The sequence below is a fragment of the Taudactylus pleione genome, unplaced genomic scaffold (assembly GCF_031769625.1).
Source record: "Taudactylus pleione unplaced genomic scaffold, aTauple2 ptg000016l, whole genome shotgun sequence".
Classification (NCBI taxonomy): Eukaryota; Metazoa; Chordata; class Amphibia; order Anura; family Myobatrachidae; genus Taudactylus; species Taudactylus pleione.
The window spans coordinates 7528905-7551276 of record NW_028284418.1 but is presented as its reverse complement, the minus strand read 5'-3'; the positions used below and the strand labels follow the sequence as shown (position 1 = coordinate 7551276).

The 22372-nt window shown below is 47.6% G+C and overlaps 1 pseudogene; it reads right to left on the bottom strand.

Annotated features, from left to right (window-relative positions):
- Positions 1-5142: 5142 nt before the first annotated feature.
- Positions 5143-7310, bottom strand: LOC148540883 (uncharacterized; annotated as a pseudogene).
- Between the last annotated feature and the right edge of the window lie 15062 nt (positions 7311-22372).

Here is a 22372-nt window from a genome sequence, read left to right as displayed (position 1 = left end):
TGTAGTGCCCCCAGTAGTATCCCCCCCTTGTCATGCCCCCAGTAGTATTCCCCCCTGTAGTGCTCCCAGTAGTCCCCCCCCCTGTAGTGCCCCCAGTAGTAATCTGCCGCCCGAAGTAGAGACATAATAAAAAAATAAAAAAAAACACTTACCTGACACCCGCTCCTGGTCCCGCCGCCCAGATCAGCTCCTCCGTCCGACGCTTTGCATTATGGGAGTGACGCGTCATGGGAGTGACGCGTCACTCCCATTAGCCACTGCGGGAGCCGGAAGATGTCCGGCTCCGGCAGTGGGAGCAGCAGCTTTAGCCACTGCGGGAGCCGGAAGATGTCCGGCTCCGGCAGTGGGAGCAGCAGCTTTAGCAGCATCAGCTGCTAAAGCAAACACACAGCTGCCGGCTCCGGCGGCTGTGTATTTGTGCTGTGTAGCGCTGACCGAACTCCGTCCGGTCAGCGCTACACACGCGGTGCAGCTGTGCCACAGAGACACAGTCTGCACCGCAGCCCGCATGGTACGCAGCTGAGGCGCCCTTCACTATGTGGCGCCTTACGCAGCTGCGTACCATGCGTAACAGGAGAACCGGCCCTATTTATAACATAACACGGAGGATTAACAAAAAGATTCTGGGAGACTATACAGTGTAGTTTAAAACCCAGAGCAACGTATTGTTTCTCCAGAATAGTAAATCAAGCAGGGCCGCAACTAGGGTGGTGTAGCCGATGCTGCCACACAGACGGCAACAGCCCTGAGGGCGGAACCGGTCACCCACCGCAATTGTAACCCCCCTTTTTACCACTAAAGGGTCACCAGGTTACTAACTCTTTTGTTACTCCTAATGTACCCACCCTTACCCTCTATTGGTGGTGTACATCCCCATTGTCAGTGCCTCCACCCAGGTTAATTATTTTGAATGTCAAAAGGGCTCACCTGGGAAAACCCAGTGATAGAATATATAGTGTGGTGTATAGATAATGTGTAATTACACACAATACTGTATCATTTCACTTCACATTTACCACCAATGTCTTCTCCTTCCACAGATTCCGCAGTAATGGATCTCCCTCCATAATCACTCTAGGTAAGTAACATACAGTAGTTAAAAAACATTAAAGTTACTTTTATAAGGAATATAAGTAAAGGATCTTCACTTGTACTTTGCATATAAACTGCTGTTAATATACAGAGGATAAACACAACTCCATGTATTACATCAATACATTGCTTAATATACAAAACCCTTAAACTTAAACAATGTTATAACATTAGTTAGGAGACTATATTTATAAATAGTTCCAATCCAGAGTTTATAGTCCCGGTTCAGTTTCTGAAGTGTACATATTGTCTTTGTTAATTATCCTTATGGGGCTTTTCCTCTAGCAAGCCTTCACTTTTCCTTGGTCGTATTATAGACTTTGTCATGCCATAGATTAGTATAACTGGACTCCCCTCCACAATATATCTAAGTCCATATAATGTGCTTATGCTGGTACCTTGGTAAGTATATAAGCCTTGCAATATCAACAAATATAGTCCTGTCGGGTTATTCCATCACAGTCACAATGAACATAACTGTTCACAGTCCAAAATAATGATATTTATACAGCAGTCCTGCCAATGCAAAAACCCGAGTTTGGCGCTGTGTGCTGTGGATTATAAGTGTAACTGGCACTATTTTAGATAGTACAGTAGATGCATACACCAACTCCCCCTGACAGGGCTGCCATCAGAAATTGTGGGGCCCGGGACTGTCGAACTAAGCTGAGCAGGGCAGGACAGGGCCGGGCCCCCCCTCCCTCCCTCATCCTGCACAAACTCCTCCACGCAACCCACCCCCCCACACCAGGGGCAGATCTAGACTGCATGGGCACCTCCCCTTTCTGGTCCCACCTCCTCCCCTTCACAGGGTTTTTTTTTGTGGCGATATTATTACAATTTCTATATATTTATGTATTCACTATGTGTGAATACACAGTTTTAACACCAACAGCCATCTGCCTGCTCCACCCTCCCTCTGTCCAAGGGCATCAAAAGCCCTATCCCCTCTTCCCCTCTGTGAGGGGCAAAAGCAGTCATCTCCTGCTTCCTCCTCCCCCTCCATCTTCCTGCTCCCCCCTTCCCCAGCCATCTTTCTGCTTCCCCCCACCCCCAGCCTTCTTCCTGCTTCCCCCTCCCCCAGCCTTCTTCCTGCTCCCCCTACCCTGTCCAAGGGAAGAAGAAACGCTCTCCCCTTCCCCAGCCATCTTTCTGCTACCCCTTTCCCTCTGTCAAAGGGCAGCAGAAGCCATCCTCCCTCACTTCCCCGCAGAGGCAGAAGCAGCCATCATCCTGCTTTCCCTCCCTCCTCTGTCTGTCTACGGAACTAGCAACCAGATACGATGGAGGCTGTAACATCTCCCTGCACAATGTCAGTAGCACACAACATAATGCTACTGACAGGGATGACAGTCTTCAGTCAGAGTCCTACCTGTAGCAGCAGCAGTGTGTCTGGAGCCGGCTGAGATCTCTGCTTCCTCGGCTCCCTGCTGTGACAGCCTGTCATTGACACACCCCCGGGGACGCACTGATAGAGGATAAGGGGAGGCGGAGGGCACACAGCCTGGTGCTCTCAGTGCATGAGGATAATAAAGAAAGTACTGTGCTGGGGGGGGTCACTCCAATCGCCCACCCCCCTCCCCTGGATCTGCCACTGTCCCACGCAAACACCTTTTAGTTAAGAAAGGCAGCGGAAGTAACTTACCTTACCTTGCTCGCTCCTTCCTGTTTATCACTCTCCATGCTCCGGACAGCTCCTCAGACTCCTCACACCACCCGCCTGCCGCAGCTCCTCTGTCCTTCATCTGCGCGGCATGACGTCACGTGCATAACTTCAATGTAGAAAAACTTTTTAGATGTGGGCACACTGGCACCTGCCCAATGCAGTAAGGTAGGAGGCGGAGTAGGAGGGCAGCTGAGAAGCGACTCACACAAGTCACTTAGTCTAAAGTGCAGCGGAGGGAAGGGCAGGGGGGATAGTAGTGGGCCCTAGAGCAGCCGGGCCTGTCACTGTCTGCCACCTTCAGCCAGGGGGTTGGTAGTGGGCGGGCAGTATGTAGCAGGAGCCGGGCGGGCCCCCCGAGTGTCCGGGCCCGGGACTCCAGTCCCGGCAGTCCCCCCCTGATGGCGGCCCTGCCCCCTGACTTATATCTGCCTCAGGCTGCAAATTCTTCCTGTATTCCCTGAGGGAATAGCTTTTTTTCCTAAGTCCCAGTCTGTTATAGTTATTGAGTTATCTATCCCTTTTGGTCCCTCCTCTTTGTTGCCTCAGCTTGCTAGTAAGTGGGTTATATGATTAGGCAGAAATTAAGCCTTTGAGTAATGTATGAAGGGCAGCTGGTGATTATAGTGAGTGTGGTGCTTGTATTTGTACTCGCACCCCTGCGGTATAGAGATACAGCCTCCGGGCTGTCCTTTGTAGTGGGAGGTGCTGCTTGCTTCAGACTCTGCAGTCAGCCTAAATTCAGGCTGATTTGCCTGCTCAGGACCCGCCTCTCAGACTTCCATCACAGGGGGACTCCCGACAGCCACCTCCTGGCCAACTGTAGCCGGCGCCTGCTCCATGACGCCGGCAGTCCCACTGCGACCATTGGCCTGCTGTCTGGGCCAGCCGCTTCCTATCACCAGGGATCATCCAGATTGGTGCGGGTCTACCTCCCGCGACGCCGCCTCTCTGGCATCATCGGCAAGACAGGGTGGGTGCCACTGTCCCACCTTCTTCCCAGCTCCTGCTGGGCTCCCTCTCCGGCTCTGCCCCCCTGCGCCCAGGAGCTCATCGCTGCTCACTGGCTGCCCGGGTCACAGGAGGGCAGGCACTGGAGGGAGGGATCAGGAGACTGCCTCTCAGCTGCTACTAATAGCTGTTATATATCCTCCCTCTCACCGGATCCTATTTTCCTGACAGGAACCAATTCACTCCCATCTATATTACTCCGCCCCCTTCTGCAACTATCACCAATGTCTGTGAAATGTATATCTGCAGCATGAAGCACCAAAGTCCACTGACATCATGGATATCTAACATGCACAGGGTACATACATTTTCACATATTTACTTATATTTACATCACATCACATCTATCCCTACAGTATATTTAACATTTACCTCATAAATGGCATTTTGCTGTAAATAGATGAATGAAAATATATACCTGTTTCAATTGTATATATGAATTATCTCCGTAACCCTAACCAGGGTTACACAATTACTATACGCCAGGCGCCAGCTGCTATATATTAATAACGGTGCGGCGGGCGGCTCCAAAATGCACACTCCCGACCCGGCCTCGCAGTGTCTGTTGGGATTGGAAAGACGTCTCTTGACGTCTCTCCTCCCACAGTTCCCAGAGTGAGGTTAGATGCGCTCTGTGAAGTAGGCGGCGCGGCATCCAGCAGCGAACACTGGCTGCACTGCAGAATGACAGATCCCCTGGCAGCATGGGAGGGCCGGGCCTTGCGGTTATTTAGCAGGCTACACTCAGTGCAACTGCCTTCCAAACAGCAGTTATGTGAACTGCCGGCATCCTTTGCATCAGCTAAAGGACTTTCTGCAGGGGCTGCTTGCAAATGTAGTCCCTTCCATCTCTGTGACCAGTGTCACAGAGGTGGAAGGGACTACATTTCCCAGCAGCCCCTGCAGAACGTCCTTTGGCTGATGCAAAGGATGTCGGGTGACTGGTGTAGTCGGGGGCAGGGACCAGCAGCATAGATACATACACAGGGAATCGGTATGTAATGCCGGCTGTCGGGATGCCTCCTGTCAAAATACCGACAGCGGCATCCCAATGGTTGGTATCCCGACACGGGTCAGGTAGTATACCTACCATTCCCCCTTCTCCCCCTAATCCTCCCTTCTTGTAGCCTAACCCCACCCCGCACCCTAACCCTCCCCATTAGTACCTACACCTGTCTCCCCCTTTCGTGCCTAAGCCTAACCTTCCCCCCTTTGTGCCTAACCCTAAACTGCCCACCCAGTGGTGCCTAACATTTACCCTAACCTCCAACCCCCCCAAAACCTAACCCTAATCCCGCTACACTGCCTAAACCTAACACTCCCCCTCCTGCGACTAACGCTAAGGGCGCCCCGCATTTACCTCATTCGGAATGCAATCAATGCAGGGGCCGAATGTAATGCTTATAACTGGAGGCTTTCCAATGACCTAAAGTCTTAATCTCAGATACAGAAAATCCCGCTGAAGCAGCGGAAGTTGCTGCCCCGATACGAAACGAGTGCGAACCGAAATCCTGGGGGGGAGGCCGACACGAGAGACACAGCGCTTCAAAACCCACCCAAAACTGGTATTTAGTTAATGGTGAACCATTTTCATGCAGAAGCCAAGAGCCCGCAGTAGCAGGCCTGACCTGAAGATAACGCTTGGCCAGGCCAATGGGTCAAATACGCAAGTCCTCAGAAGGGACAAGCGAAAACCAACGTCCCCTACCCAGCTGATCAGTCTTGGAGCGCCTAATCCTACAAAGCAACGACCTCTCCCCTACCAGAACGTCTGCCCGAAGGAGCGCAGAATCGGTACGCTTGGAGGCCGCCACCAACTCCGAAATCCGGAAAGCCCCATGAAAGGCCATAGAAAAAGCTAGTTTGAACAAATCAACTTCAAAAACCGAATCGGCCACGTCCGCTATGACCGCGAGGAGTAATGGGAGGAGGGAAATATCAATGGGACGTCTCTTGTCGGGCGCAACCCGAACCGTACGAGCCCAACCTTTCAAGGCCCTCTGAATCAGAAAGCTCTTTGTCAGGTCTGGAAGGCTTTTTAACTTAAAGAAAAATGAAATACCGGCCAAATAACGTGAAACCACAGCTCTGGATCTACCAGAGACATAGAGATGCCAAATAAAAGAAAGCATCAACTGATGCCTGCTCCTACCTCCATGTCTGTGGCGACGGGAATACTCTTCCCACTCTTTCCAAGCCTGGCGGTAAACTCTCAGGGTACCCGGAGCGAGAGACTTGCGCGCTAAGCCCTCCATGCCGGCTTGATGACCTGCCAAACACAAGAGGGCAAAGCACACCAGTAGCATCAGCCCCAGGGGCCAAAGATCGAAACCTAGACCACTGAAACCGAGATAACGCGTCCGCAATTTCATTCTCTGCCCCGGGAATATGCAGCGCCCTAAATGAAATATTGCAGCGCAAGCAAGTTAAGACTATTTGCACCAAAACTCGCAACGCTAGCAATGATTTAGCACGCTGCTGATTAATCGCATGCACAACACCAAGGTTATCACACCTGAGCACTATGCTGCGATTACGCAAATGCTCACCCCACACCTCCAATGCAACCATGATTGGAAAGAGTTCGAGGAGCAACAGGTCCTGTGTGAGACCCAAACGAACCCATTCCTCAGGCCAAGGAGCCGAACACCAGGACCCGGCAAGGTAGCAACCAAAACCAGCTGAACCCGCTGCGTCGGTGAAAAGCTGCAGCTGAAAGCTGTCAACAGCTGGAGCCATCCAAATCACCACACCATTAAATTTAACAAGAAAAGATGCCCAAACGGACAGATCCCTCTTGATTTCAGAGAACAGGCGAATCACATGGTGTGGCCTGGATGCCCCAGCCATGGACCACTCCAGCTTTCGACAGAAAATTCTGCCCATCGGGATAGCCCTACAGGCAAAATTCAACAGACCTAAGATCGATTGGGCTTGCCATAAAGAAATTCTGTTTGCAGGCAAACATGTAGCAATCGCGTCACTCAGTTTCGCCACCTTGTCCTGAGGAAGCCTGCAACCCCTGCCAGAGTGTCAATCTCGATACCCAAAAAAGTTAGGCAAGCGAGGGGACCCTCCGTCTTCTCATCAGCAACTGGAAACCCGAAATGAAAAAACAGAGCTCACAAAGAAAACAAAAGAAATGCACAACGGTCTGAATCAGCAGGACCCACGCACAGAAAATCATCGAGATAGTGAGCTATCCCGTGACCCCCGCAAGAAGTCTCCATGCACCAATGGAGAAAGGTGCTAAATTTTTCAAAAAAGGCACAGGAAACAGAGCATCCCATAGGCAAGCACTTGTCTATAAAATATCTGGCGCCAATGCATAACCCCATGTACCTGAAGGAGTCAGGATGCAGGGGAAGTAGATGAAAAGCCGATTCCACATCTATCTTAGCCATGAGAGCACCGGGGCCATACGACCTAACCATCTCCAAGGCCTCGTCAAATGCCTAAATTTACCAGGAGACTTCTTGGGGACAACTCCCACTGGAGAAAGAATCAAATCCTCCAGCGGAGGTTGTTCAAATGGGCCTGCCATTCGCCCTAGGCTCACCTCCTTCTGAATTTTTGCCTTTAGTACTTTAGGTTATGCATGCGCTGACCGCAGATTCTTCGGGGGGCCAACCCTAACCTCACCCCTGGGTGACTTGAAACCAATGGGTAACTTAAAACCAAAAGTGAAACCAGAATACAAAAAACGCCAACCCAACCATTTGGCCATAGCATCCAACGCACTGCGGATGACGCCTTACTTAGCCCCGGTATTCCTGGGTGGCTTGGAAGACTGCTGTCCAGCTGGACGGGAACAATTGGACACGGGGTGGGCTCCACCGCAATGCAAACAGAGGTGACGAAAACGACACCGCTGCCCCTGAGTACAGGTGGCATTGTTAAAAGCAAAACATTTGCCTTTATTCTGAGTCTGAGCGGAAAAACGACCCGGTCCTGGTGGACGCCGAATAGGGGGAGTTTCGACTGGAAGACGCGGTGGCTGAGTAACTTCCAGTCACACCTCCACGTCTTTACCACCAAACTCAATGACAGGCCTGCCATCCTGCTTTTGACGAAACTCTTCGTCATAAGCTCGCCAGGCAAACCCCCGGGAACCGCGCTGCATGCTATTATTCAGGTGCAGATACCTAATAATATTTAAGTGCTCCTCAGGATGAGTTATTAAATAGCATGATGCAAACATGCAGAAACCCGCAATCCAATTACTAAAGGACTTGAAAGCGTCCATGCCAACTCCTCCCTTAGTCTTGGCCGCCTTAAAATCCTTTTTTGCTTTGTCGGTGAGCACAAAAATGTCCACGTATAGGCCCTTCATAATCTTACGCATACAGCATGGGCGCAAGCCGAGCAAAACTGCTGTATTATCGCAGCGAACCCCCAGTGACCGTTTAGAAGGTTTACGGGAAACGGCGCGTGGACGGGAACGATGTCGCTTAGATGACTTATCTCTCTGGTCAGCCTCTTGCTTAGCATATTTAGCGGCCTGCTTGCGCGCCCTAGCAGAGCTGCTGGCATCAGACACTAGCGATGAAGAGGAACAACAGCTGCTACTGTCATTGTTCTCATCATAAGTAGACCCACCTGATGCACTCGGCTGTTCGTCACCCAAAGAATCAGCCGAAGCCACCTCCTCGTCCACAGCTGCATCCTCGGGACTGTCGCTGGCATAGTCATCTGAAAAAGAGAGTAACACAGCATCTGGCGCCGCAGCCCCCGATGCAGACAAAGGTGCAGAAGAAGCAACGGTTGAATTGGCCGAAACCAGGGAAGGGACTGCTCCTGAGGTACCTTGCGCTACTAAGGACCCGAATGCGCGCACCGCTGACAACATTTGTTCGGGCATGGTCGCTGGCAACTGCAGGGTTAGAACTGAGGGGGGTGCACCAGCTTAAGACCCGGGCCCAGGTAATTGTGAAAAAGCCGCTATAAAAGGGGCAAACAACGTGGCCATAGAAGACATGATATTTATAACTCCCGCAGCATCCCCTAAACCTGTGGGCATAGCAACTGCTGGAAAGCTGGGAGGCCCCACACTGACATCTGCCCCCTGTGACTGCGGCCCTGCATAATAGTTGCTGGCAGAGCACACCTGCAGCAAGTTCTGATTTTGATTATCAAAATGGCCGCCAAGCTCCGCCCTCCGAGCAGGCTCAGGGAGCTGAGCAGAGCCGCCATGTTGAAATCGGGTCCCAGTGCCTCTGCGCCTTATGTGGGCCCTAGAGGCCCTGGAGGCACGAGCCGGGGCCCGAGACCAGGCTGGTCTCGAACCCGCAGCCACCTCCACCCTATTTGAGGGTGTCCCATCCGGGACACGTGACCGCGCGCGACTCGCAGCACTGCCACAAGCCGGGACATGCGGGTGGGCAGGCACAGTAGTAGTGCGCTGACCCGCCCGCCGACGAGAGCCAGCAGCCGCAGCCCCCGGAGGAGAAGCCTCTGTGGACTCTCCAGCATCAGCCACCATGACAGCCGTGGCGGACACGCGCGCCCGCGCACCACGGCGCTCTACCACGCCCGCCGGTGCAGGGGACCCGGCTCCATCAAGGTAACGCCAGGGGGGGTTTTGAGATCGGCGCGGGCGAGACATGGCCGGGAGGGGGTTAGCAGGGCTATAAAGCTGCTGGCACAAAGAGGACACAGGGCAGGGAGTTCACAAGGGCAAGGAGGGCACAGGGTAAGGAGGACACAGGCACAGGAGAGTGAAAGGAAAGAAAACTGGAAAGAAAGAAAAAAGAGGGAGAAAATAGAATAAAAGAGAGCTAAAAGAGGAAGAATTAAATAATCAAATACAATACAAATATTAACAGCACTTAATAAGACCGAGATCCTATATAGCACTTATCTCTTCTGAAGACAGGAACAAAAGAGGTTTAGTCTCAGCTCACACACCTAGTTAAAACACACATACCTATCCTATAGGGCAACTAAGTCACATGGTGTTACCCAGGCCAGCCCCCAGACTCGAAGTTTAACCCACCACGATCTTATTCAATCACTCTGTTTGTCTTACATGCCCACAGTAAACCCAGCATAACAGATATTGGAAGAGTAAAAATAAAAATCTTTCTCGCACACGGCACCAAAATGTCCAGTTATGGCTCTGAACTCAAGTAACACTCAGTCTACAGTTATTGCTATACTATACTTCAACAAGACCATGTGTATATATGTACTACATATGTAATCAATATGTAAACTCCAGAGTGGATACTATTGTGTTATCAAGTATGGCAATATGCTGTACCAGTCCGTGGGAGAAACGTTCACAGAGCATGGTTAAGGGTTCTGGCCACTCTATGAAGTAAATTTACTAAGAATCGAGAATGGTCGAGATGCCAATCTCAGGAGAGTTTAGGCATGATTTTCAACTCGCAAATTGACTAAAGACAAAGTCGGGTGAGTTAGAGAGAGATTTCTCTCTTCTCACTCGTAAAACTCGGGTGAGAGAGCAAACTCGAATCTTATCACCATCAGGCAAACTCGGAAGTACTTTTCACCTAAAAGATACAGGACCTGATTCAGAGCTGCTCGCTAGATGAGATCACTCACCCCCAGCATATGCAAATTCAGCAAAGTGATGGCATGGCAGGCGATCACACGGCAAGGCATAAGTATGCCCACTATGTCTTGGCGAGCGATCACTTTGTGCATGTAGATGCCCATTAGCGTGTCTTGAGATGCCCACTAGTGCATGTCATTTCCAGGAAGTGTCTGTTAACATTGGTATATCGAGGACCATCTGAAGTGAACGCAGTGCTTGTGGTAGACTCTACCCTCCCGCAAGCACTGCGAGCAGTTCAGTGTAAAATACAACCAAGTGACGTGTACTGTGACGCATCTTTGCTAATTATGCACACCCACAAAACTTTGTTATGATGCCCATACATGCATACGTTCACAGCACCACTCCCCTGTTCACAAGCTCCTTCCCCTGTTACCATCCACAAACGGCATAATCTGATGCTCAAAGTAGTGGCCAGTCTGTGTGCTACAAGTGCCCGAATCCCCATCACAGATATTGGCTTGCGCACGCACATTGCGAATTTTACGCATGCGCAGATGGGCGACTATCGGTCAGTGCGAGTGGCTGCAGCTTAGCGAGCAGGTCTGAATCAGGTCCACAGCTCGTAAATTTATCAAGAATCGAGATGACCACAATCTCTCTGCCAAATTGAAGTTTTAAAAACACCAGAGCTGCGAGTTTGGCTGAAACGTACACAAATCATTGTGATTTGTGTATGTTTCTGCCTGTAAATAGTTTAATAGTTCTCTGTGGTTCCCCAAGTACCAGCATGCGGGGGAGGCTTGCTGGAACCAGTAGTTCCACTGTAAAGACAATGTTGTTAATTCTATTTTTTACACACTATATACACTATCAACCTGTCACCCATCGCCTTAGGGTGGTGGGGATAGCCCCGGGCTATCAGCCTATGCCAGAGATACCCTGGAGAGGGGGACCCCTTTTTATTGGGGGGGTCCCAAACTCCCCAGGGATACTTGGCCTGGGCTGACTAACGGTCAGGACTGATGCTGCGGCTGAAAGGGCTCCCCTGGCTGTGGCATCAGCCCTCCGCTAGAAAGGGTCTGGTGCTGGTTTGAATTTTAGGGGGAGCCCTACGCAATTTTTTTCCCCCTATAATTAAAACCTGGACTTTTAACCTGTTTTTTACAGGTCTTAACACACAAGCAGCCAGCACATATCTCACTGATATGTGCAGGCTGCTAGCTCGGGAGAGATTTGCAGAGAGAAAACATCTCTGGTGAGTAATCTCATCTTCACTTGCAACTCGGGAGAGATATCTAGATTTGCTTCACCATCGGTCAACTCACTCACTTCTTAGTAGTGATGAGCGGTTCGGATTCTGAGGAATCCGAACCGCTCCGAACAGGTGGAATCCGAGTCCACCTGAACGCAAGTTCGGGTGTTCCCGCCTGACTCGGATTCCACCTTGAGGCCGAACGTCACCCGTCCGGCGTCGGATTCTAGCGAGAGCCGGGTGACGTTCGGCCTCTATAAAAAGGCGTGGAGCCCGGCAGTCGGCGCCATTTCGCGTGTGACGCGTAGTTAGGTAGTTAGGTAGTGCGCTGTCTGTGCTAGTGTTAGATAGATTAGAGTAGGCAGTGTTCTTGCCGCTCTTTGACTTTACTGGGCATAAGCCCTTTGTGTGTGCTCCATGACTGGGCATAATAAGCCCACTGTGTGTATGTGTACTCACTGTATTATACAAGCTCCGTGACTGACAACTGACAGGGCATAGCCCACTGAGTGTATTATACAAGCTCCGTGACTGGGCTTAGCCCACTGAGTGTATACAAGCTCCGTGACAGGGCATAGCCCACTGAGTGTATTATACAAGCTCCACGACAGGGCATAAGCCCACTGAGTGTATACAAGCTCCGTGACAGAGCATAAGCCCACTGTGTCTATTATACAAGCTCTGTGACAGGGCATAAGCCCACTGAGTATTATACAAGCTCTGTGACAGGGCATAGACAACTGTGTCTATTATACAAGCTCCGTAACAGGGCATAGCCCACTGAGTGTATTATACAAGCTCCGTGAAAGGGCATAAGTCCACTGAGTATTATACAAGCTCCGTGACAGGGCATAGACAACTGTGTCTATTATACAAGCTCCGTGACAGGGCATAGCCCACTGAGTGTATTATACAAGCTCCGTGACAGGGCATAAGCCCACTGAGTATTATACAAGCTCCGTGACAGGGCATAAGCCCACTGTGTCTATTATACAAGCTCCGTGACAGGGCATAGACAACTGTGTCTATTATACAAGCTCCGTGACAGGGCATAGCCCACTGAGTGTATTATACAAGCTCTGTGACAGGGCATAGCCCACTGTGTCTATTATACAAGCTCCGTGACAGGGCATAAGCCCACTGTGTATTATACAAGCTCCGTGACAGGGCATAGACAACTGTGTCTATTATACAAGCTCCGTGACAGGGCATAGCCCACTGAGTGTATTATACAAGCTCCGTGACAGGGCATAAGCCCACTGAGAATTATACAAGCTCCGTGACAGGGCATAGACAACTGTGTCTATTATACAAGCTCCGTGACAGGGCATAAGCCCACTGAGTATTATACAAGCTCCGTGACAGGGCATAAGCCCACTGTGTCTATTATGCAAGCTCAGTGACAGGGCATAGACAACTGTGTCTATTATACAAGCTCCGTGACAGGGCATAGCCCACTGAGTGTATTATACAAGCTCTGTGACAGGGCATAGCCCACTGTGTCTATTCTACAAGCTCCGTGACAGGGCATAAGCCCACTGTGTCTATTATACAAGCTCCGTGAAAGGGCATAGCCCACTGTGTGTATACAAGCTCCGTGACTCCAGTTCATAGTGATAAAGTAATATGGATCACGAGAATGAACCGAGAGGAGAGCAGAAACAACATGTAAATGCTAGCATTGCAGCAGCTGGAAGTCCGTCACTTTCATCTAAAGCTGATGCTCATGGGCGTAGAGGCTTTAAAAACTTAGGGAACCTGAAATCAAAAAATGTAGATTTCACAGGGGTAAAGATAAAAAAAACCCTCTAAAGACTACTACTATTGCAGAGAAACAGAAAATTGGCAACATACCATTCACCACACGTAGCGGCAAGGAAAGACTCAGGCTTTGCCCTTTATTTCTGAGTGGTGGTTCTGCAACTGTCAGTGAGGCATCTTGTGCCTCTCGTGATGATAAAAGACTTTTTCAATCAGACTATAGAAGTGTGAAAAAATGTAAAATCAATAAGGCAGTAGAACAAACTGTGTTTTTTGAAACAGAAATGTCAGAAATCCCTGAGGAGAGTCTAAGTGGGTCCACGAGTGGCATTTCTATGTGTAAGCCTGACCTTTCAGAGAATCCGCCCTCCACAGTTTCTTTTACATCTGTAGTTGTGGGGATGAGCAGTATTGCCGAGGACATAGAAATTGAGGATGCCACCGTGGAATTGCAAGAGGATGAGAGGAATATATGTGCAGCTGACGCTGGCACTAATGAGGATGTTGAGGATGAGGATATCATTTGTATAAGTCAGGCACCAGTGAAAGCAGCTCTTGGCCAAGATAAGAAGGCCATTGCCATGCTTGGGTATAGAACCAACAAATCCACATCTTTTGTGTGGAATTACTTTTACACAAACCCTGACAACGTTTGTCAAGCCATTTGTAGCCTCTGTGAGACCACAGTTAGTAGAGGTAGGGACGTTAAGCATCTAGGAACCTCTACGCTATTACGTCATCTGCAGCGAGCTCATGACAGGTGTTTGATAACAGAAACTACTGCAAAAAAATAACAACAAGCAGTCCAGCATTAGCTAGATGCCTTCTCTCTACTAAATCCCAGCACCTGCAATCTCCGCCGACAACACCTTCCTCCTCAATATCCTCAGGAATGATCAGTGGTAGTACAACATCCAATTTGTTAGTGCTAAGTCACGGTGACTCCTCCAATTTCCAGGACACCTCAGAAGAAACTGAATCTTTGAGCGCTAGGCCTGCTGCTGCTGCTGCTGCTGCTGGTGGATCTTCATCCCAGAAGTGGACCAAGAAGACTACTAGTAGTATACCAAAAAAAACAATTGACTGTTAAAGAATCTCTTGCAAGGGGAAGCAAGTATGACAGCTCTCACCCTGTCGCACAGCGGATCACTGACGCCATGACAGCTATGCTAATATTAGATCTGCGTCCAATATCCTCAATTAATGCAGTGGGATTTACACAGCTAATTGAGGTCATGTGTCCCCGGTACCAAATTCCATCTCGGTTTCATTTTACCCGAAAAGCCATTCCTCGGCTGTACCAGGACGTTAAACAGAACCTAATTATTGGTATGCAAAATGCTATTGTACCCACTGTCCACTTAACCACAGATATGTGGACAAGCGGTAGTGGACAAACTAAAGATTACATGACTGTGACGGCCCACTGGGTGGGTGAATCGCCTTCAGCAGCAGCAGTATCTAACAAACAACACCAGCTCATTCAGAGGCAGGCAACTCTGTGCATCACCGGATTCAATAAGAGGCATACCGCTGAAAACCTCTTAGAAAAACTAAGAGATGTCATAGAAACATGGCTTACCCCACTTGGACTCTCCTCAGGATTTGTGAGTTCTGACAATGCTACAAATATAGTGAAAGCATTACAGCTGGGTGAATTCCAACACATCCCCTGTTTTGCTCACACAATAAACTTAGTGGTGCAGGGTTTTTTAAAAAACGACAGGGGCGTGCAGGAAATGCTGTCTGTGGCCCGAAAAATTTCGGGACATTTTCGTCATTCAGCAACAGCGTGCAGGAGATTGCAGCACCTGCAAGAGCAGTTTAATTTACCCTGCCATCAACTGAAGCAAGAAGTGGTAACAAGGTGGAACTCAACCCTGTATATGCTTCAGCGGATGGAGGAGCAGCAAAAAGCCATCCATAGCTATACGACAAGCCATGACATTGGGAGAGGAGGGGGAGTGCACCTTACCCCAGCACAGTGGAGAGTACTGTCTTGCGCAAGATGCTCAAACCATTTGAAGTTGCCACTTGTGAAGTGAGTGCTGACACTGCTAGCTTGAGTAAGGTGATTCCCCTGATTTCGCTTTTGGAAAAGCAGCTGGAGAAATTGAAGGATGATATTAAACAAAGTGATTCCGCAAAGTATGCTGGACTGATAGATCAAGTCCTTTGTTCGCTTCGCCAGGATCCACGGGTGGCCAAGATCTTGAAATCTGATCATTATATTTTAGCAACCATTCTTGATCCTAGGTTCAAGTCATATGCTGTGTCTTTCTTTACAACTGACCCAGATCTTAAAAGAACCAAAGCGCTCCTGGTGAGCAAGTTGGCAGCTGAAGTGACACATGGCACTACGATGGCGTCTCCTCCTTCGGTTTCTCCAGCAGCAGCCAGAAAAAAATGCACCTTTTCCAAAAGACCCAGTGGTGATGCAGATAAGTAAAGTCAACATTTTGACATCTGGTCGGGTCTAAAAGATTTGCCCAACACCAGTGACACCTCTACCGCAACTCCATCTAATACGATTACCATCCAAAGAATGATGGAGGATTATCTTCAGGACACCATACACGTAGACATGTCACAGAGTCCCTTCGAATATTGGAAGAAAAAAAAGGCAATTTGGAGACCCTTGTATAAACTGGCTTTGCATTATTTAAGCTGCCCACCCTCCAGTGTGTACTCGGAGAGAGTTTTCAGTACAGCCGGGAACCTTGTGAGCGAACGACGAAGGAGGCTACTTCCACAAAATGTAGAAAAAATTATGTTCATTAAAATGAACTGGAAATTTCACGAGGAAAACCTTTCCCGCCAATCACGTCACAGTACAGATACTTCTGTAATGGTGGATTCCAGCGGGGATGAACTGATATTGTGTGAGGAATCGGATGATGTACACACTGATGAGGGTGAGGATGGCAATGATGGTGACATCATGCCACTGTAGACCTGTTGCCTTTAGTAGATTGGAAGATTTTTTTGTGGGGGCCCAAACAAACCAAGCACTTCAGCCACAAAGTGGCAGTACCTGTCGCTGAAATGCTTCGTTTGTTAAAGTGTGCATGTCCTTTTTAAGATCCAACATAAAGAGTGGGTGGGAGGGCCCAAGGACAATTCCATCTAGCACTACCTTTCATTTCTGCCACTGCTGTGTGGCATAGTTTCATAGATGTGCTTTAAACTGTGGTGTCTGTGCCACTGCGCCGCTGCTCTGACGCTTGGTCACCAGTCAGCTCACTGCAACCTTTGGTCAATAATGGTGAAAACAATAATTTAAGCTGTGAGGTGGTCTAAATTGACTGTAAATGACTGGAAATTAATGTTATTGAGGTAAATAACACTCTAGGAAGAAAAAAAAAGCCCAATTTATGTAATTTTAGCTTTTTTTGCCATTTTTGGCAAAAAATCCAAATCCAAATCCAAAGCCAGTCACCGCAGTTTGGCAAATCCAAATCCAAAGCCAGACGACGAATTAGAACCAAATCCAAATCCGGCAAAAATGGTCCGGCGCACATCCCTACTTCTTAGTAAATTTGCGAGATGAAAAACAGGAAAATCACCCCAGATTCAGCGATGCAAATCGAGATAAAAAAAAAATAAACTCGACCATTCTCGATTCTTAGTAAATTTACCCCCTAACATCCAACACCTTTCACCATTTTGTGGCTTTCCAAGCATCTTTTATCCCCTCCTGTACAAATGACATTAATTTACATCCTCACGTTATACTTAATTAATTAACCCTAAACCTGTACAAATTAGGTGCCCTTGTAATTTCCACCCATAAAGAGCCCATCCTGGCGAAGGCTAAAATGAAAGTGATCACTAGCATTGTAATCTGTATCCTTGTGTATAGACTGGCAGGGAGACGTAGCACTTACAGATCAGAAAGAAAGTGGGATGATTTTAACTGCAAAATCTGTAACAGTTTTGAGTGGTGATAATCTGTCCAAATGTAAATCACAGAGTAGAGTATGGCAATGGTCTAGCTGGGATATGTTTAGGGAGTACACTCGTAGTTTAGCTGTATCATGAGTGACAAATGAACAGACATAGATGTTTTGGCAGTTGCATGATTAATTGAGAGGTCAGAGTAAAATTTTATCCCTTGGCAGCACATTTGGGGAACTTTGCAGAGAATGTCATCAATAGCGATTGTTGTATTAGGCAGACAACAGATGTAGAAAAATTTAAAATGCCAAGTTCAGTTGTATGCATTTTGTATTAAGTGAGAGGAGACAAAAGAGGACACAGCTGCAGGCAGTCAGGAACACATACCAGTAGAGATGAGTGATCAATAGCAGAGAGACAGATGTGACTGTCATCTATTGGCAGGGATTGGCTAAAGTCGGCTCTGGGGCTAGGAACAGAGGCAGTGCAGAGAGATCCTCTAACATCATCAGCATATACAGTAGATGGTATGAAGGAGGGACTGCAGATATCTACTGCTGTACCTCCATTTCCGCTAGCACCACAACCCCTAATAGGTTTCTGCCATCCTGTCAGATTTACCAAGTTCTGGAACGTGAAGCATTCTGGAACTTGGTCCCTGCAGCTTATGCCATCTGAAGGTGGCATAAGCCACTGCTGCCTATGGGCTACATATCATAAATCTAGCTGGGAGAGGGTTCCATAGGAATGCTCCCCATGGAAATGGGCGCCGCATCATTGTGGTCAGTAGACCACGCATGTGTATGATCCCCAGCACAGTGTGAAGAGGCCACTCCCAGCACATTGCAGGGATGAGCTCCTTTCAGAGCCCCTGTACCTGCGGGTGCAATTTGTTATATCCCAGCATTATGGTCACATCATGCATTGCGATCATTGCATCATGGGTGCTCAGATCACATTGCCAATGCGATTATTAATAAATGGGGTCCTGTAAGTTATGTCAGAGGATCTAAAAGGGAGTTAAAATTAATGTAAGCCGACAATTCCAAATGATCATTGTCTTGACAATAAAGCTGGGTACACACTATACTGTGCGCCATGACACCCTGGGGTGCCTCGGTACACTTGCAGGAGTGCCTCAGGTTGGTGTTCCAGCACCAAATCAATTTATTTGTGGTCAATGTAATGTAAATATGTGGCAAAAAATCCAAATCCAAATCCAAATCCAAAGCCAGTCACCGCAGTTTGGCAAATCCAAATCCAAAGCCAGACGACGAATTAGAACCAAATCCAAATCCGGCAAAAATGGTCCGGCGCACATCCCTACTTCTTAGTAAATTTGCGAGATGAAAAACAGGAAAATCACCCCAGATTCAGCGATGCAAATCGAGATAAAAAAAAAATAAACTCGACCATTCTCGATTCTTAGTAAATTTACCCCCTAACATCCAACAGGTGTGAAGAGGCCACTCCCAGCACATTGCAGGGATGGGCTCCTTTCAGAGCCCCTGTACCTGCGGGTGCAATTTGTTATATCCCAGCATTATGGTCACATCATGCATTGCGATCATTGCATCATGGGTGCTCAGATCACATTGCCAATGCGATTATTAATAAATGGGGTCCTGTAAGTTATGTCAGAGGATCTAAAAGGGAGTTAAAATTAATGTAAGCCGACAATTCCAAATGATCATTGTCTTGACAATAAAGCTGGGTACACACTATACTGTGCGCCATGACACCCTGGGGTGCCTCGGTACACTTGCAGGAGTGCCTCAGGTTGGTGTTCCAGCACCAAATCAAGCGCAAACCTGCACACCACAATATAACTGAACCTAGGGATGACAGGTAAGTACAATATACTACACTTTACTATTTTACTACATTTTTTCTGAAATTCTCAATAACAAACTTAAACTTAGGGGTGCCGTGAAAACAGTGCTGAGGCTGTGATTCAAAAAAGTTTGGGAACCACTGCACTATGCAATATATCATCAGCGGTGGATCGGAACAACTATTGTATAGTGTGTACCCTGAAAACCACTCAATTTATCGTTCAATTAATTGGGTGGTCACATCTTCCCATCAGATGTGCTGCACATCAGATGGGATGAGGCCACGAACTATGGAGTATAGTTTACATTAGACATGTAACGCTATATTGCACCACTGTACAGCAGATCGTGTAGTTTGTTCAGCAATTCAGTATATAACGTTATATTGTATCACTGGGTCATCTGGTCATCCAGGTGTGTACTCGGCTTTAGGGAAGAAGTGAAGTTGGTCGAAGGTTGTAGACTGTGAGTTTTCCCGAGCAGGGACGTCCTACCATCTGCCTCACAACTGCACCATTATTGTAAATCTTGTATATAATTGTTAAATTTTTACGTATAATTTTTATTTTGTATATTTGTTATACCATCTGCAGAGGTATTTTGTGCCTTACACATAACAGTTGATAATGATGGGTGGAGAGGGTTAAAGGTTAAAGAGAAGGTTGAGTTTGACAAACAGTGGAAAGCAGAGCATGAAACGTTGGTTAGAGAGACGTGCAGCTGCCAATGTAGCCTCTCAGTGGGGGGAAAGCTTTCCTGACTCCATAACTGCCAATTGAATGAATTCCCTGTATAAGCACCTTAATACAGCATTCAATGTGAGGTTGTAACCTGAATAAAGTCATAAACTGCTGGTGGATTACAATAGTTAAAAGATTCCAGGAAGGGACAGGAAAAAAGGAGATAAAAGACAAAGGTACTGCAAGGGGGCCTATGCGCCCCCTCATGCCTCGCACTTTACTTTGTACTGGCAAAAGGGTCCCTCCTCGTCTATGGCGCCATCTCCCCAATGATATTCGAGAAGCTGGTGCATGCACACAAGAGAGCAAAAGCTTTATAGCAACTGTTCCATGACGTGTTGTTGTTAGCTATGAATTCATAACTTAAACTCATTTTAACTTCACAGTTGTAGATCTTTGCTCCTACAATTTCAAGAAGAATACCCCATGTGCAGTGTCCAGTGAATTTGTCTGGCTGTGAACTGCTGAACAGGCAACATAAGTGGCTGTACAAAGCTACTATTGTTTTAAAGTAATTTTTAATACAGTATTCTACCAGTAAATTAATGGAAAGATACAATTTGCAAATATAAGATTGTGTCCAGCATATAATAAGTGTGATCCTGCTGCCCTTGTGTGTGAACAGGAAATAAAGGGCCAAGGTTGCTGTAACTTTAAGATATCTTAGTCACTATTAAATATATCTTCTTATATCTTTCAATCCTCTCTCCTGAAGTGAAACGTGTACAGAGGCTGTTTGTCCTGACCCCAAGAGTCCTGAAGGAATTCTCATTTGCATGGCCAAGGCGAGCAATCCACTTGTCCTCACGACAAGAAAAATGTATCTGCAGCCAACAAAGGTGTTGGGAAAACCTGGAGGGAGCCAGTTTCGTTGCCCCGCCTCCCTCACTTCCTCCTGCAATTTTCCTCTTCTCCAGACTGCTTTACCTAGTGCTTGTTGTAAAAGCCAAGAAGTTGTTAAAATATGAAATTTTTAAGGCGCTGATGTCCAGGGATACGAAACAGCGAATATTCAACCACAAGGAGGAATACTTTATGCCCTGTGCTACAAATAACAGTTTTCTGACTTCAGTAAAATTAGTCTGAAACTTTTTTTATTTTTAGAATTTTCTGTTCATTGGACGGCAAATACGGAGGTTTTCAGGTCACTCTAAAAGAATCTACTAACCATCAACCTTCTGTTTTCTTGGGGTTGCAGATCAAAGGTGCATTCACACTCTTAAGATATTGCATGAACAGGTTAGGAATCGAAAGAATGGCACGATGATTGTACAGGTGTGTACCCAGCGTACACACCTATACAATCATCGGGCCATTGTTCTGGTTTCAACCCGTTCATGCGATATTGGAAGAGTGTGTATGCACCTCCGAACTTGTTTTGTTGGAAGTAAAGTGGTAGAAACAAAGGATCGTATCGTATGTATAGTTTCATTTACCATAAACCTTTCCCCAGCACATATACTCCAAGCCTCTTTTCCCTATTTCTACAGGATATTGGTATTGGTATCAGGGTTTGTTTTGGTCTTCTATTCACACCCCTTTCCTGGCCGTAATGCTTATTTTAGGTACACCCACTGCAGTGCAGCCTGGAATCGGGAGAGAGTGTACGCTGGTACAATCAGTTTCAATTGATATTTCGACAGCCCAGGATCGCAGGTTGCAAGTATGATTGTATAGGTGTGTTAGCGCGTATCGGCAATGTGGTTGGGACCAGGGCCATAACTAGGGTGGTGCGATATGTGCCACCGCACAGGGCACAGCAGGGGGGGACGTTGCTCGGGACTGTCAATTTAAAATTTTCTGTTTATAATCATTTTCACTTGTAGCTTCCTTTTCTTTTATCTCCAACATCTCCACCTATATCACCTCCCTGGCCAATTCCCTCTCTATCTGGCCACTCACCAAGCAGCTTCAGTCACATTTTCTTTTATTTAACACATACATTTCAAAATACAGTCATACCCGGGACTCAAACCTTTCACCTCTCACTTGGCAGTCAGACACCTTACACATGGAGTAATCTGCCCCAAAATTTCTGATAGCAGCACTGAACACTGCCACCAATTCCAGACCCATTTGTTACCAGCACACCTCAAGTACCTTTATCAGAGCTGGTGAGTTATACTGCATAATTATCGTGTATCATCATTGCAACCATTGGAATCCCACTCGATTTGGCAGTGACACCTGGATAACAGTGGTACAACGAGCTCAGTACGGGACACAGATGTTCCCCATGAGGCCACACCCCTTTTACAGGCGTGCATCTAGTGTCCCTATTTGAAAAATGGGAGGGGGGGTGGCAATGCTCTTTCTGGCCCAGGGCAACTACAAGTCTAGTTACGGCTCTGCTTGGGACTTCCGCACGGCAGTGAAGTTAGTCGAAAGATCGCATAGAAAGTGTGATTGTACAGGTGTGTACCCAGCTTTAGTGATATGTGAGTGGAGGATGAGTGAGATGTTGTAAACACCAGCACAATATCCGTTTGATTGCTTATACTTTTTTTTTTAAATGCATTCCCCAGAGAGGATTAACACAAATTCATATATAATGATATCCAGTTTTGTTTTTGCAAAAACACTGTACATGACTAGCAT